The sequence below is a fragment of the Colius striatus genome, chromosome 17 (assembly GCF_028858725.1).
Source record: "Colius striatus isolate bColStr4 chromosome 17, bColStr4.1.hap1, whole genome shotgun sequence".
NCBI classification, from domain to species: Eukaryota; Metazoa; Chordata; class Aves; order Coliiformes; family Coliidae; genus Colius; species Colius striatus.
In genome coordinates this window covers 10,067,331-10,080,440 of record NC_084775.1, presented here as the reverse complement: position 1 = coordinate 10,080,440, position 13,110 = coordinate 10,067,331, and the positions used below count along the sequence as shown (strand labels likewise).

The following is a 13,110-nucleotide window of genomic DNA, read 5'->3' as shown; positions in this document are numbered from 1 at the left end:
CAGCTCCATGTTTTTAATATTCCCCCTCTCTCACTTTCCACTGCAGCTGCTTCAGCCTGACTTGGCCACGGGAATGGGCTGTTTGCCTTGGAAGGCACCCAGTTCCCCCCACAGCTCCATCTACAGCTGAAGGAGAGCATGGATGGACAGTTGAGCTTCAGATGTGGAATGGCTTTAAAACTCAGCATAAATGACTCCCAGGAGGAGGAAGGGATGACATGATTCATGTTGGTACTCTTGCAGGTGGAGGGAGCATGTCTGTTTTTCTTGAAGGGAAAAAGAAGATCTTTCCTCCCTGCCCAAGAGGCCAGTGACATATTCAACCTGTCAACCTCCTACTCTGGATCTGCTAGTCAGCCCTCTGGCTGGAAGGTAAATACTTTCCCTGCCTCTCCCCCTTGTGCTTTGAGGAGCTAAAGGTTCAGAAAGAGAGGAAGAAGAAAGATTACTCATTCATTTAAAATGTGGCTTTGAATCAAGCATAAAGAGTTATTCCAGGATTCTTGTAATGAAACACATAAAGGCTGCTGCTTTTTCACTCTGGTGTAAGGAGCTATTGCTCCTGTGACAGACACCACTGCACGTCCAGAGAAATCTTCTTCCCTGAGGCCCCTCTGGTATGAGTCGCAGTAGGAGCTACATGCCCTTAGGTCTTCAGGGAATGAAACTACAGTTCATTTCTTGGATAATTAATTCCCCAGTTAAGTTTCTCTCCTTAGCAAGGTCTCCACCTGCCCACAGGAGTTTCCTTGAAAATGAACACGGGTGTTGAGCTGAAGTAGGCTGTGTGAAGCCACTTCCTCAGGCAAGATTTGGAAGACCTTACCTGTTGCAAGCATTCCTGCCACCAACTGCCTTGCCAGTACCCACTGCTGCTAGATGCCAGCAATATCCTAAGCAAATTAAGGGATATAACCTAAAGAAGCAGATTGTGAGGTATGAAAACTCTCTTGGTCAAATCACCTTTTAAACCAAGCCAAAATAGTACTTGCCTTTTGACATTACCCAGGGAAACATGAAAGGAAAAGACTATTCTTTGCTGCAGACAAATACAGGTTCTATGAATCAAGACAGAAAAAAAACCTGACACCTTGCATACTGTAGTGTTTTTGAAGATGAGGATAAATTAACTCAGATGAATTCATGCCATACCCCGGCAGCCACTAAACATATTAAGTATTTCTCATCTGCTGGAAAGTAGATAAAATGATATCGTTGTGGGAAAACCCTTAATGCTCAGTGGTTCAAGAAAAAGGAGAGGAGGGAAAGAAACCAGATAGGACTGGACCAACAACTAAGTGCTTAAGCTGTTTTCCAGTCAACACTTGTTGAGAATGTGTTTTCAAGTGTAGTAAGGGATGCTGCTAATGATTGACAAGTAAGCCCTGATGCTAAGTGCTACATAGAGGTTTAGAACAATTGACATTTGTAGAGGTTAAAAGAGAGATTCTTCATCCACAAGATGCTACTTCAGTTTCTTCCAGAGATGCTGAATGAAACATGTAGCTACAATGACAGATTCAGAAGAGCTGTTAACACCAGAGCAGCATTTGAAAGCACCTATTTTCCTGTGAGAAGTGGGGAAGAACACATAGGTCTCTAATTGTTTTCCTTAAACCAATAACGCTGCCTTTCCCATTCACTCTCACGAATTCCCCTTTCTTAGGAAAAAGAGAAATAGAAAGCCAGGCAGAATTTTCAACATGTGAGTTGAATTTGGTCACAAAGCAAAGAGGTCAAGGCTGTGTGACTCCAAATCCCATCCGTTATCTGGGTCTGAAGCAATGACAGGAAAACAAGTGGGGAGGTGGAAGACATAAAGTGCTGTTCCAGTCTCTGAGATCAAAACTCATCTCCATACACCAGCAGAAAGCTTGTGGACTATTAATAGGCCTCATACACCTTCCCATATTGATTTACTAAGAAGCATTCTATTCCCTTACTTCAAATCATTCTTGGTTTGAAACTGTTCAAACATTAACTTCCATGGAGTGTCTGTTTTCCCTTCTGAAGGCATTACTGTTATCTTCCTGTTGCTTTACACACATGTAAGCTTGAGATGGCAAAGAGCTTTAGTTTTAACTATAGTACACTATAAAGACACAGAAAATTCTCTTATCTCCTTTTTTTCCCCCCTTATTAATCCAAATTTTCACAGAACTTCTGTATGAATTCATGAAATCACCTCATTAAACAACAAAACATTGACCTGGGGGGAAAACTGAAAGTTACAAGTGTTAAGTGAAGCATTGGCCATGCATCAATAGAAGACTTCTTGCAGTTCATCCAGGTCTGGTCCAAAAAATTAATGATCCATATCAGAAGTGGTGGTCACAGTGTTTACCTTCACTTTCAAGATTTGTCTTTCATCCTTGTGATGTTTGAGGACAAAAACAGAGAACATATTGAAGTTGAAGATTTGGTTTTGGCATTATTTCAAACCACTTTTATTTGTTTTACTTTCAGGATAGATACAAGCAAAGACATCCAGGAGCACCCAAGAATTTGGCATGTTTTAAGGTCTAAAACACCTTATTTGTCAGAGACAGGGTGCTCAACACTTGTGACATCCAACCCTGATGAGATGATCAAGTTGTGCAACTGAAATCACCACTACTAATCCTTTTTTAAGAAGGAAGACACACAGCCTGCACATATCGTGCTAACACGTGGAGGAGGAAACTTCCCTCATGTGAAGTGTAAGTACTTAAAACTGTGCAGCACATTGATGGCTACAATCAGACCCTTTTATTAAAGCTCTCCTCCCTTCAGCTACAGGAATGTGCAGTCATAGCTTATCACCTGTACAAATATTATTTCTGAATATAGCTAGGCCTATGCTGGGACTCTCCTGAGGAATAAGCCTGGAGGAAGCAGTGATTTGTCATGCATGTCCTGGATGTGCTTATAGAGAGTCTGTATGTGAAGTAAAACTCATGAATAAGCACATGATTCTGCATACAGATCTGAGAATATGTGGCCAGATACCCATAAAAACTATACAAGTCTGGTTCAGACAAGCTCTATAAAACCTCTTAGGTGGCAAGGATGTGATCTTGGAATGACTGACAGCAAATTGTCACAGAAAGACTCTCTTATTCTAATATATGACTTATTTGAGACTTGTGGTCATTCTGACCTTTCAGACTACAAAGATGAGATCTCTGAGGCTGGCAGAAAACTTGGTCTACCCTATACTTATTTATATTATTTGCAATACAAACTTTTGCCCACTAAGAAAGATATCTTGCTTGGAACCAGGAGAGATACATTTATTCCCAGTCATACTATACACTTGGACTTTTCTTGTGAATTTGTTAAAGAAACCTGCTTTTATTTTAAATTGCAAAAGCAACCTGAGTAGAGGAGGGACCCTCATCAATCAGAGTGGTCATGCATTGAGGTGATCAGACAGAAAGCACCCTAAGCTGCACATAAACTGATTTATATCTGGTGATCCATTCCCACGTGGTTCTGGACCACAATGTGGCTGAGACTGTTATTCCTCTTGCCTGTGGAAGGACACAACAGCTCATCAATCTCAATAGCTGAAAACAAGCTTTCATGAGAGCAGAGGGAGAACAGATGAGCCTTTACTCAAACACACAGCTGGGGAATGCCAGTTTCTGCCACAGCCTCATGGGATCTGTACTTTAGGAAGCAGTGCCTCAGTTTAAACCTGCTGATACACTGAGCTGCTTGGGGCTAGAACAGCATGGGGACTTCATGGGGTCTAAGTGCCTCCTCCTTGCTGGCTACATCTGAAACAAGGCCTCCATCCCAGCCCTCTCAGGTGGGCTTGATGGCTTTGTTATTATCAAAGAAAAGCATTTGCTGAGATTTTCTGTTGATCTGTCAAGAACTGAAATCAGCATTGGCTCGTCTCCCATTTACAATCACCTGGCATCCCTCCTTGGGCTGCTTTGTGTTTGTTCCCAGCCAGCACACTTCAGCTCAGGATAAGGGTGTTGGTTTTAATGACCATTTTTATTCTTTAGTTTAAAAGCAGCTGAAGGAGGAAGTAAAGTGCTGATGCATGCTTCCTGCCCTGGGCAAGCTCCCCAGCGCTGCCCTGCACACCCACCGCGCTCACGTGAAGTCTGCAGCCATGTGCAGGATTCAGACACGGCCTTATCAGGACACAAGACAGCATTTAGAGCGGTGAAAAGCATTACTGACATGTGGGGACCTTCCCCACCCTCCTCTCCACCCTGCACACTCCTTCCCCTCCAGCTGAAAAACAATGGAGGAAACCTGTACGAGCCTGAATACAAAACAACCGCTCGACTCTGCAACAAAGCCGGATGTGTTCACATGAAGCAGAGACAGTTGTCAGCCCAAGCACGGCTCACAACAGCACAATTACATCTCTTAATTATTACCAGCCTGGCTCCCCCAATGTTCACATTTTTTCAGTTGCTAAATAAGTTAATCACTTCATGAACAAGGAAATCTGCAGATGCCTTTGAGGCTTTGTTAACATAGTGCCTAAGCCAGCTTTACACTCTCTTCTAATCCTCTTTAAGACAGTATGAGGCAGTGAAGTAGCCTATAATCAGTTTTTAAGGTTATAGACAATATCCCCACTCAAGCTGGTTGCCTAGAGCAACAGTGCAGGAACTGAATACTAGCAATGAGATTGGATTACTTGCCTTGTTTATTCATCCATATATATTTATCCTCTGCTCTGCCTACAGCAGATTTTTGTAGCCTGTACCTCACACATCCAGATGCAGAGCAGAATTTATGTTAAAAATGCAGACAGGCTTCAAGAATTAATCTCTTTCCATTTCTGATTCTCTCCTATCCCTCTCCACCTCAATATCTGAAAGTTCAAAACACTCCCAGAACTGTGATTGCTTGCAGTGTCTCAGCAAAAATAAGTCTTCCCACTGCTTCACATCTACATGGAAGTGGAAAGCCCTCTTGCAGGAGTGCTGGCATCACCAGCAACATTTAGGCACCCTGAAGTGCCTCCTGATCTGGTGCATGCTTGCCAGGAGGCTCCAGGAGCTGCTATTTCAGCTTTGCTGAGGATATGTCTCAGCCTGACCTATGGGGATGCCCAGACAGTGTTTGCATAAACCAAATTGTTCTGTATTTGTAATCCACTGACGAGAAGTCAGTCCATGTTGCTGTTTCTCTCTGTTAAAAGTGTTCTACCTTCACCTTCTTTCCCTGAAAAGCTGTATTTTTGCCTCTGGCCAAAATCACTTCCCTTTTGTATCTTAAGCTTATGCACAGTTTTAACCAGAGTCAGACAACTTGTCTGTCCATTCTTGCCTGCAGTGGCTCCTCAGATGACCTGATGTGGCTGATGTTAACTCCAGGCTCTTCTTTAGAAAACAGGGTAATATAAAAACCCCCTTACAGATGGAAGACTCATAGCAGTGACACTAAGACTGTAGTTAGGGAATGCCTAGTTGTTACCAACAAACATCAGAGCTAGCAGATAGCCAAAGAGCAAATGAAGCAGCATCCTGAGCAGAGAGAGCCTGCGTGCTTCCCCACACTTACCAAAGGTATAGCCCAGAGCTTGAGAGTAACCTGTGAGAAGGTCAAATCAAGATGCTGTGGATTAGCTTCCAGAAAGACCTCTTGCAGGAATAAATTTCAGTGGGGCTTTGGTATCCCACCAGCTTCTCTGAAAATCCCAAAGTGCATAGAGAAACATAGTGTTGTCACACTTCTGCTTATCTGAGTTCACACCTCCTGCACCAAATTTAACTGTCTGTCCTATGCACAGGTCAAAGTACTTTCTTGGAGCTTCCTCTAACCTCAGCCAACAGAGAAACCTCAAAGTTGGCTATTAACAGCAAAGCTGACAGCATTTTCTTTACCCCTCACATTCCAAAACTTCCCTGGAGCTCATCTGTGTTCAGCAACCAAACCAACCTTCAGAGTTGACCTCTGCTGTGCAGTGGACATCCTTTATCAGAGTAGCTTCTCAAAGGAAAGATAATTCACCCAATTTCCTGCCAGAACTGGACTATCACATCCTTTTGCAGGCCTGTTACATGAAGGGTATTTTTCATTACACATCAGCTCGCTGAGGCACTGGCATCTGCAGCTGTGAAGGAAAGAGGTGCTGCAGGAAGGGAGGACACAGCACCAAGTCTCAGGAGAAGCACAACACATTTTTTTAACATAATCTGGGACATGCCACTTTAACTCAGTTCTTAACTAGCAAAATGGTGTATTCGTTCAAGAAAAGAGATTAGAGGTTTGACAGGTAATAAATCTGGTTTTTAAAGAGAGCTAACTGAACAGCAGATGAGCTTGGCAAATGACTGTGCTGAAGCAAGGAAAGTGAGGGGCAGGCAGGTTGCTGCTAGGAGGGAAACCTGAAAAAAGAGAGTTTAAGACATTGCATTTCAGGACACTGTTATAATGAAAGGGCTCATTTTGGGGAGGGTGAAAGATTCAGTATTTTCAGAAAGAAACTTGCTGTCTTTTCATTTTGAAGTGAGTTTCTTTTTGTTGTTCTGAAAAGTCACCTAAATTAAGAAGAAAGAGGAAAAGCAGGAGTTAAATAACCCCAAATCAGAATGTTTCATTGTGGACTTATCTGGACATTTCAGGTTAACCCAAAATGAAAATATTTTGGTTTTCTTTTCAGTGAAAAAAATGGAAAGGAAAAATATCTGCTTCATCAAACTGACATGAACTGTTTGCCTCCCACACCTCTTGCCTCAGAACCCATCTTCAGTTTCTGTGCTAGCAGAAAAGACCAGCAATTCTCACATATCATCACTCGATTTCTTGCACTGCTCACCCAGTCTAAGCTGTTTGGGCTCCTCTATTCCAAGTGTCTGTAAAGTGTCTCCCACCGGGAGATCATGTGCTGCCTGTTGTCTTTCTGCTTTTCCCAAATCCTCAGAAAATGAATGATGGGAGACCACCTCCTGCCCTGGGCCCCCTCCCTCTGGGCTCCCCTGCAGATGGCACTGTGGGAGCATCCCTGCACCCTGCAGCCCTGAGGACCCTCTGCCTCCGTGGCTCCTGTGTTATCCCCTGCACTCAAATCATTTCTTTGGCCTACTTTCTTCTTGGAATTTTTTTTCCTCCCAGAGAAATTATTTATCATAGGAATTGCCAGCACTTAATAAACATCCCTCCAAGAATAAATTTGTTTATCTAAGGTATTTTATTATGCTGCCTCAGATAAAAGTCAGGGGGAAAAAAAAATCCTCCCCAGAATATTTTTGACTGTGCAAACAGTGGCAGAGTGGTGTCCTTGAGCACAATTTTCAAAGGGGAGGTTTGTGAGAAGCCATTTCAGCTGTTAAGGAATGAGTTATCTTCCAAATGAACAAAAAGAGGTGGCAGCATAGGCCCTGGCAATTGATCCAGTGTGACAGAGACAGATTTAGGAACCTCAAAGCATTTTGTTCCAGGGTCTGCACTGCTTGTCCTCCTGTTTCACCTTCTGTTGTCATCCAGACTGGGTGATGGGGGGGAGGAAGATGGAAGCACTTGAAATTCAGGTTGCACAGGTTCAAGTAGAGACACAAGACAGCAGGTCATGGAAAATCAGGACTTCTGTCAGTCAATCCCACAGCGGTTTCCACCGCTGCCTCACCCCCCTCCTTTTGCTGATGTAGGAGCCCGTGTCTCTGTGCTGATGAGCAATGCAGGAGCTAGCAGATCTGCTACCCAGTCAGGCTCCCCATGCCACAAAGTCATCAAGTAACACCAGCTGGGGCCCTGGCAAGAGCAGCCCTGGGCTGTGTGAGGAGATAATACAGTGAAAGGAATGCTTATTAGAAGCAGGAAGCCTGGCAGTAGGATTTCTCATCCCAAATACAAGCTTTGCAGCAGTATAAATAATGCATGTCAATTGCCAGCATCCTGAAAATTAGTTAAAGTAGGTTAGGAAAAAAAACAAAGGAAAAAGGAGGAAAAGAAATCACACTCCAATGCTATCCATTCAAAAGGAGCTTGCTGCTTGTAATGGGCCAGTAATTAAAAACTCATCTTTTTTTTTTTGCATGAAACTGTGCTAGCAAGAGACAGACTATTGTCCAAGTTGTCAGACCCAACCCTGCAGCTCCTTGCCCAAACTGAATGGTGTGCCTCTCCCTCTGATGTATATGGGAAATCCTGTGCCTTGGGTCGGAGTAGGTCACCCAAATGTGTGTCTGGCTCTCCCTCCAAAATGACACCTGGAAAACTGCTTCCCACAGCTGCCAGAACTCCTCAGCACCTGCTCAGGGATGAGGCAATGCTGGCCTATTTCCCTGAGGACCCACTCTGCTTTGAATGCTCAAACCACTCACTAGTTGCAATCAGGGAGCAGGAGGTGGTCCTCCACTGCTCTGGATAGTCTTCACTCAGTTGGTGCTTTCAGCCTCTAGAGTTCTGAAAACTTGCCAGAGCTGCTTATTTTCCCCCTCAGCAGCTGAAAGAGAGGAGAATCCTCAGGTACTCCTCTCACTCACAGCAGCCTCAGCTGGGGACTCCTGCCCCAATCCAGCATCGTACACCAAAGCCCTACAAAGTCCAAATCCAAGATGCCAGCAGAGATGGAGGGAAACTGCCCCTGCTGAGCTGGGAAATCCCAGCTGAAGCAGGACCTGGTAGGAGCAGTCCTACAGGCACTGAGGAGCACAGCTGGCAGCAGCACCCAGCACAGAAATGCAAAGGACAGGCACGAAACACACCAAATACTGACTATCTTCAGTGTTTTCAATCCTTTTCATCTTTGTTTTGACAGGATTTCCAGTGAAGCATTCAGTGCTGTTAGGAAAGTACTTTCCTTTCTGCTTGCTGTTGCTTGAGTCTAACCAACAAACAATTAAAGTGGAGCCTTTCAAATTGCCTGGCTTCATCCAGCAGCAACCTGAGCAACTGCAGATAGAATCAGCATAGTGGAGGCCAGTGGCTCCCTCTGACTAGTCAAAAGCAATTTCATTACCAGCAGCAATTCAAGCAATGAGTCGTCCCCTTCAGATCTATCCAAATTCCAGCTCCCATTGAACTCCACTCTCTTTCAGCTCCAATCTTCTCCCTAATCTAATAATAATTCCACCAGCAATAAAACACAGCCACTCTGGTAGAATGCTTCCTCGCTGAAATGCCTCTGTGCACATTTTACTGTTACAGTAAAAAGAATATCCTAAAAAAAGCAATTCTGAAAAACCTGCATCTTTTTCCATTAGATTTTGATCACCAGGGCTGACTTCCAGCTCATCTAAGTGCATTGGCCTTTAGAAAACACCAGATATCATGAAGAAATGGTCCCCAAGGAAAGCTAAGCACTGAGCCAGTGATTGTCTCAAATAATCACTGTACACATGAAAACAGACATCTTTCTGCAGATGGCCACTCCTTTCACTCCTGCTGGGCCACACATATGTCTTCACAGAAGTTTTCCATTTCCAAATGTCCCTCCAAACATGCAGGATACCACTGTCTGCTCCACTGGGGAAGAACATGTCTTCAGCACAGTGACATTACAGGAATTAAAACCTCTGTAACCATCACATCTGGGGCCTCCAGAGACTAAAACTCCTCACAGGGTAAGAAGCAATTTGACTTGGAAAATACAGAAACATTCCCATCTGGCTTCCTGTCTACCCTGACCCAAATTTTGGATACCATTCAAAAACACATCAGGGATCCAGAAAAACTGCTGAAGCTGCCCCTTTCACACTGACACAAATCATCCCTTCAAAACATGGCACTTCCAGTGCAGATCCTGGGAAAGAAAACATTTTCCTAGTTACTTCTAGAGGATAAAGTTCCATGAGAAACAAATGGGACCCAGGGAGCTTTTTATTTAAATGAGAAACCTCTGTTTTCCCTCTTCAAAAACTGAATGATTCAATGTAGGAAAGAAGATGTGTCACACCTTGTATCCTTCTCCCAAACTAAGTTATGACCACTTTGGCTTTTTCCCTGGCTGGAGGTGTTGAATAGATCCCAAACTAAGTTATGACCACTTTGGCTTTTTCCCTGGCTGGAGGTGTTGACTAGATCCCAATGCTTTTTGCAACCATGTTAAAAGTATTATGATTGGAAAGCAGTTTTCTATTGGGTCATGTCCTGTGGAGTGCTAATCCATTCAAGCTGTACTTTGTTTAAAGACCAAAGAGTTCTGAATGAAGACTGCATAAAAACAGAGCAAAGCTCCTCTAGGTTTTGCTGCATGTTTCCAAACAGAAAGCAGTGAATATATCATGGAGTCAGAGGATGCCAGAGTTGGCCAAGACTTACTAACCATTTTTTTGTGTATTTTTGAAGGATAGCTAGACCCTGGCATTAACATAAGGCAAATGTTAATGAATATGATCAACAGAACTACCTAATCAGCCACAGCAAGCGTGTCAGTGTAAGACATCACAGGCACTGATACAAACCAGCAGCAAAAATAGCAACTAGAATACCAAATACCTGTGTATACAGCTAAAGAGAAACATCTGATTTCACTCCTAGACTAAATCAAGTGCCCTTAGACTATCAAGACAAAGACATCTAACTCCCCTAGAGATTTGGATTCATCCTGAACATGCTGCATTTCATACCCTTCAAGTGAGGCTGCACTTCATTTTGCATCTCTTACATCATGGGTCACAGATCATGAACTAAAATTAAATCCACATAAGGTGCTCTGCAATCTTCTCTCCCAGGGAATTCTGTTGGGATGGGGACATTGCCTATGTCTCCATTTTAGATGGCACTGAGCATAGTGAAGCCTCTTTCCAAACTGGAGCATTTTCCTGGGGAGGAAAGCAGCTGGGTTGTACCTCTTAAACCTGCATTCAGTTCCTGGCTATATCAAAGCCTTCCCAAGTGGCTATGAGCGATTGTATCTCTATGTTACTTGCCTATAAAACAGCAATAATAATTCCTCCCATGTCTTTTGCTCATTTCTGTTGACTGAGCTGTGTATGGCAAGAAGCATCTCTTGCAATGGGTAGCTATAGCATCTGGAATAATTCACCTTCCCCAATTTTGTTGAGATGTTTTAGGTAAACCTGAACCAAAATAGGTAAAACCTGAACCACAATAGTGTGATCAAGTTCATTTTCCACTTTAAAGGGAAGTCTCTGATCACAATATGGTAACATTTTGTAATGAATATGCTTCCTATGATATTTTATAAAACCAGCATTTATGGAAATCCAAATCATCCTAAATATGGGTGTTAAAATAGAATTGATACATTCCTTTCTGACAAGGGTAAAAGCAGAGATTCTATCCTTGGGATCCAACACATTTCATAGCACAGACTATATTTAATGGAGCTGTAGTCAGGAGATAATTCTGTGGGATTTGGAACAGGATGTGGCTTACCTTCTACAGGTAAAGAAGAAACAAAACCAGCTTAGTTTGACTGTGCTCCCCATCATCAACTGCCACTGTGAGCTGAGCAGGCTTTTTTTCCCCCTTGTTCTCTTAGGAAGCCTGGTTTGAATTTTTGATTTACAAGTGGACAAATGCAGAGGTTTTTTTGCTTAAGCAGAACAAATAAAACAGTAATAAGAAAATTGCTCAGTTACTAGAGTCTCTCAGTAGGCAGAGATGTAGGATTGCTCCTCCTTCACTGCAGATCAGTTGCCTTATGTGCCCCTACAGTGCTCTGTATTGAGCACAATAATTACACCACTTCCTTCCCATCTGGGATTCAGTCCAAAGACATTTTACCAAGTAACAATGCTTTCTCTATTCACCCTCTTCAGAACAGAATAGCATTGTTTAGTTTAAGTGGGCTTCCAGCCAGAAGAAGGTCAATCATAACAAAGCACTGACATTAAGATAAAGGCTAAAACTATTCTTTATGAAAAGTATCCAGCTCCTGACAGTTGGCACTTGAGTGACAAGTTTGCATTGAGGGCGTTTCATGTACTTAGCTTTTGTAATTTGGGTAGTGTTCGATTTCACATTTGTGTTTATTTATTGCAAACCACAGAATCACCCTGCAGGTTTTCTCAATTTTCTCTTAAGGAAAATACAATGTTCTGTTGCAATTAAGTAAACAAAGTTGGTTTCAATGTACACTTTAAAAAAACATTGGTTTTTAAACCTACCAGTGGCTCGGCTTGTTTACAGTTCGTGGTCTCAGGCATTTTTCCCTGTGGTTCTCTATATGGTAATTTTGCTGTAGAAAATAGTTGGCATTGTCTAGTCTCCTTTTTTGGTGATGTTTGCAAGGAAAGCTATCTCTAATAAAGCTGTAAGAGTACGAATATCTCTCCAACTATCACATACCCACAGAAAAAATACTGCTGCTTTTATTTCTATTTTTCTCCCCTAAACCTGCCTCCCTTGACATTTGGTCTAACCTATCCCTCATGTTTCCCCTCTGTGCTTTGATACATGCTGCTTTCCTATCAGTTCTCCAACAAGTCTCTGATATTCAGCTAGTATCCTCTGGAGTACTGGTTTGAAGTTTTACTGTGTCTTATCTTTCAGTCTCTCCATAACTGAGCATTTTATTTTCTCTTTCAGTACAGGATTAGATAACCCTTGGTTAATTTTCCATCCACTCCAGTATAATAGGTTCAAATTGAGATCGAAGAGGGAAGGACAGTTATGTGTTTAAGACCCTAGACCAAAGCTGGGGAGATTCATTTACTTTGTTGTTTAACTTAACATGTGTCACTCAACAACACCATGCTTCCATTCCCATCTATAAAAGAGGATAATCCTTTCATTTATTCCACTTTTTTTTGCCATTTAGAGGGTTGTACAAAGCTCAGCACAGTGAAGGCCCAGAGCGATGTGGGTTTCCAGCTGCTTGTGTAATAAAACTAACACAGTCCACTTGCACAGCATCCTTGCACTGATGTTATGTAGCAGTTATGCTTTCTGATAAACACTCCTGCAGACAGACGGAGCCTGTGTCTAGTTAAAGCATTCGCAAGGAATGCCTTCACTGGTTACCATGTTGTTATTCTCCTCCTGTTGCCCAAAGGCTTACATTAAGAATGAGAATATTTTTGAAAGATGAGCAGATTTTGTGATACACAATGTACTGGCAAAGTATTTAATATACATCTCAGTCAAAATTTCCTCCATTGCCTCTCATATAATCCACATTTACATACTCTCTCTGAGCTACCTCTTCCAGTAAAGGAAGAATTAACACCTCAACGTTACAGATGA

The 13,110-nt window shown here is 42.7% G+C and overlaps 1 long non-coding RNA gene across 2 annotated transcripts; it reads left to right on the top strand.

Moving 5' to 3' along the window:
• The first annotated feature begins 248 nt into the window (after positions 1-248).
• On the top strand, positions 249-12,320 carry LOC133627090 (uncharacterized). Of its 2 annotated transcripts, none has more exons than XR_009819932.1 (3): positions 249-372; positions 2,467-2,699; positions 6,620-12,320. It is a non-coding gene; the product is annotated as an uncharacterized LOC133627090 (long non-coding RNA). The 2 variants fall into 2 exon arrangements; XR_009819931.1 differs by having other exon boundaries at positions 3,999-12,320.
• Positions 12,321-13,110: the final 790 nt, after the last annotated feature.